Source organism: Lactuca virosa, chromosome 5 (genome assembly GCF_052849685.1).
Source record: "Lactuca virosa cultivar CGN04683 chromosome 5, Lactuca_virosa_CGN04683_v6, whole genome shotgun sequence".
NCBI lineage: Eukaryota > Viridiplantae > Streptophyta > Magnoliopsida > Asterales > Asteraceae > Lactuca > Lactuca virosa.
This window is the reverse complement of record NC_136430.1, coordinates 412347759-412352376: the sequence shown is the minus strand read 5'-3', so window position 1 is coordinate 412352376 and position 4618 is coordinate 412347759.

The window sequence follows — 4618 nt, the reverse complement described above, 5'->3', positions numbered from 1 at the left end:
TTAGAATAAATAATCTTAACCAAGTTGTAGAATATGTCTCAAGGGTTCCGTACATATAAAGAACGCCGAAATCCGAGTTATAACGAAGAAGTTATGGCTCGTCGAAGTTTTACGTCAAAACCGGCACGACACCGGGAGACGTAAATAGTGAATTTACGATATAGGACTTTTTAGCCTTAGTGATCTAAACAAAAGTTGTAGTATATGTTAAACCGAGAACATACAAAAAAAGAACGCCCAAATCTGACTTCGTATGAGGAAGTTATGATTTTTCTAAGATTTGGCTTAGCAGTGCACGGCCCGAAACTCGAATTTTAGTTCGAGCGGTTTTTGGCTTACGCGACCTAAATGAGAGTTGAATATCTCATTAATAGGAGCTCAACGGTAAAAAGACAGACGAAAACGGAGTCCGTATGAAGGAGTTACGAATTTTTCGCGGTCATTTAACAGTCTAATCTCCTCCTACTGTTAAATTTAAGATCGGTCGAGAATTAGCCGACGGAGTCTAAATGAAAGTTGTAGATCTTGTTTTTACCTACACGTGGAAAAAAATAACGTAAAAAACGGAGCTCGTATGCGAAAGTTACGGGGTTTAGAAGTCGACAGGGTGCTGCTGCAAAAGAGGTGACGTGGCACCACCAGAAAGAGGACACGTGACACCCCCTAGCACCCAAAGGAAGACCCGAGGCTCCCGGAGTCCCGAGAAAAGAGCCTTTAGGCTCAGAAACGCTGCTCCAGCGAAGCCCGGTTTTGAGAAAAACCCGCTGTAAGTGCGCTACGCCTAACCTATCTTTAGTATAACTTATGTTTTAATATAGTAATGTTATTAGGACCTTATAATAATTATTTGGGCTATTATTATGAGTTATATAGTGTTGTTTAATGCTTATATAATAATAATAATAATAATAGCTAGACTATTAATTAGTCTCGGTGAATATTGAGCTAAACCCTAGTGGTAATGATACTAGGTTTTGTCGAGGGAAATTATTTTAAGAAGTAACAAAGCGCTGTCCGAATTCAGAATCACCACCTTATCAGGTGAGTGCATAGTTACTTTCATCTTACACATAGATATGAAGTATTTAATATAAATTACATGCTATGTGTGCATATTTTCTATATACTTGCCGTCTATGATGGGCGAAAGATTTTTATACATGTTTTAAATGATTTAAACTGTATATGTATTTTATATCTACAAAATGTGTTGGGTAAAACATGGGTAGATGAAATAGTTGTTGTGTGACAAAAATAAAATGATGAGAAGTGATATAGACCATGAGATAAGGGCGAGAGGTAAACCATGAGAGAAGCCTTTTACCCATGTGTTGGCCCCGTCATTCAGCAGAGTATGGATGACAACCACGGACTATTCTAGACAGTCCAGTGGACACTAGCAGGCTCGCAACCTGTAGGTGTTTTGAACTGTGTATTCACCAGATGTATTCTAAAAACCCATTGACATGTATTGTAAGTGGATTCTCGGAAAAGATACTGTCAATAAACGAGATAACTCTGGCAGATGCGCCTAAAGGACTCTACCGGCAGAAGCGCCTAATAGAGAACCTCATAACCCCGGCAGATGCGCCAAAAGGACTATACCGGCAGATGCGCCCCATAAAGAATGTCATAATTATGGCAGATGCGCCTAAGTGATAATATTAGCAGTTGTGCTTGACAGATGTGTCATTAGCAACGATGGATTTCGTGTCTATTCCTTAGGATAATCCTTAGGAATGAATGAACGAGGAATAGCTGATTCTTAGGGTAGATCCTTAAGAATAAAGAAGATAATGGGGATGGGTAATTGGGTTGATTGTTTGATGTTTAAACATAATAATTATATTATTGTGGGTTGAAAACCCTATGTCCTCACCAGGTTTCCCAACCTGACCCACTCAAGCTTATTTGTATCACAGGTGTCGATATGAAGCTACTTTACACTGAGAGATTTAAAAGAGATGTAGATCATTAGTGTAAATGAATGTTAGTTCTGTTTATGCTTATGTTTCTGTATTGACGATGACATCCCAAGGTTTTGAAAATTAATAAAAATACATTTCTTCAGAAACGATTTGATAACGTATTTATCATGTTTTTCTGGGAACAAATTCCGCAACGTTTTTATTAAAAAGGGTACTCTGATTTTTATAAAGCATAAACAAAATCGGTCTTTTCTGGCCGTGAAAATGGGGATGTCACATGTTATTACTACATAACAAGAAAGGTAAGATCTAAACCCTAGTTTATATGTTAATTTGATTGTTATATGCTAGTTCTTAGGATCATTGCTTTGGTATTCAATGTTGTTGTGTTCATAGTAGAAAACCTAGATCAAAGCAATTAGGGTTGCATGTACACCATAGGAATGATGTTATGCTCATAACCCAACAATTTCTTCATAGATCTAGGGTTTATGACATATTATTGTCCCTTTGAGGTGGTTTTAGTGGATTGAAGAGATTAAGTTCGCAACTTTATGGTTTCTCTATGTTCCAAGAGCATTATATCTCATAGATCTAGGACATGGTAATGATTTGGAGTCTTTGCTTGAAGTTAGGTTTTTATTGCATCTTTGACCTAAATCTGGGAAGGACATGCATGGTGTATGCATGTCCATAAAGTTTACATTTTTAGGGTTCAAGAGGACCCCTAAAGTGTTTTTGGAAGTTTTGGTTGGAAGATTTCATAGATTAAGTGCTTATTGGTCTAGTCTCATGCATTAAGTTGCCTTTTTGGACTTTAGAATTTAGATATAGACTTAAAGGGATGTATTAAGGGATAAAGTTGGAAACTTTATCCATTAAGACCTTGGAAAGGATCAGATCTGACCTTTGGAGCTCTTGCAATTGGAAGAAAATGACTTAAGCCCGTTTGAGTTGTTCAAACCAGTCCCAACGGTGTGGCGACTGGGGAGTCATCGACTTTTTTGTCACTTTGTGCCCACGATGTGGCCAAGGAAGACCACGACGTGGTAGAATGTTGTTGGTAATTTTTAACCTTAGTTTTGACTGTTGACTTTAAGGGTTGACTTTTGACTCGTTGACTTTTAGTCAAATTTCTAGTTTTAGAAATTTGACCTAAGTATTTATCTTGTGTGGCGATATAGGTGGCGTTTAGCACCTGTCTCCTGTTTTGCGAGCCGTTGACTTTTTACTACATTAGCGAGGTCCGTCTTCTCATTGTACTTGTGGGTCGAAGGCACTAATGTCAACCCACTGAATTGTTATGTAGGATGCTAACTGTCTTTATGACTCTTGCATGTATGATTGGGATGAAATATACCCTAAGGTTGGGCCCATGATTGTATGATTGGCTTGAAATATAACCCCGGGGTTGGGCGCATTATTGCATGTTCGGGTTGAAACATACCCTAGGGCTAGGCCCATGATTGTATGTTGGGGTGGAATATACCCTAGGGATGGGTCCAATTGTATGTATAGTATGTGGTGTTTTTAGGGAACTCACTAAGAATTGAGATTATGATTTTATGTTTATGGTTTCAGGTACTTCCGGTACGAAATGGACGGGTCCGACGTGATCGCACAACATCCCTCTTATGTTTCCGCATGTATTCCCATTTTACTCTGATGATTGTGATACACTGTTTTGTGATGGAGTTTGTGACACCGATTATATGGATTGATGATTTTTAAATTGAAAAATTTTACCTCTTTTTTTGGGTTGTTACACAACTCCTCATGAAATCTCTGCCAAAACCAGGAAGTGAATTGGACATCTCGATAAGATACAATGGAAACCGGCATGTGGTGGCGAGCAAAAATCTCGCACACATAAACATCAGCCAATTTCTTGGCCGAAGTACTCTTCTGAATAGCAAGGAAATGGGCACTCTTGGTCAGGTGGTCAACAATCACCCAAAAGGAGTCAAATCCCTTAGCCATCCATGGCAACTTTGTGATGAAATCCATTGTAATCTGCTTCCATTTCCACATGGGAATCTCCAAGGGATGCAACTTGTCATGCGGTCTCTGGTGCTCAGCCTTGACCTTTCTACATATCAAACATCTTTCCACATACCAAGTTATCTCTCTTCATGAAATACCACCAATAACTAAGTATCAAGTTTTGATACATATTTGTGGCTCTAGGGTGAATCAACAACCTAGACTTATGTGCCTCCTCTAGCAATGTATGATGAACTCCACCAGAAACTGGAACTCAAACTCACCCACACCGAGTCAATAATACTTGGCTATCGGTGGTGAATCTATCAATCTAGCCCCTGGTATTCTCTTTCTTCCAGTTCTCCCTCTTGATTCCCTCTACCTGAGCCACCCTGATCAAATCCAGAAGCGATGAAAGGATGGACACCCTCAAACATAATCCTCAAATAGGGGCGCTAGCTGCCTTGCGGGTCAAGGCATCGGCGACCACATTGGCCTTCACTGGATGATAAAGAATATTGCAGCCATAATCCTTGACCACGTCAAGCCATTTACACTGCCTCATATTCAGATTCGGCTAATCCATGAGATATCGCTCATCTGTGATCCGTGTAGATGGTACAATCAACACCATAAAGATAATGTCGCCAAATTTGGAGGGCAAACACCACTGCCCCCAAACCTATGATCTTATATGGAGACTTTGG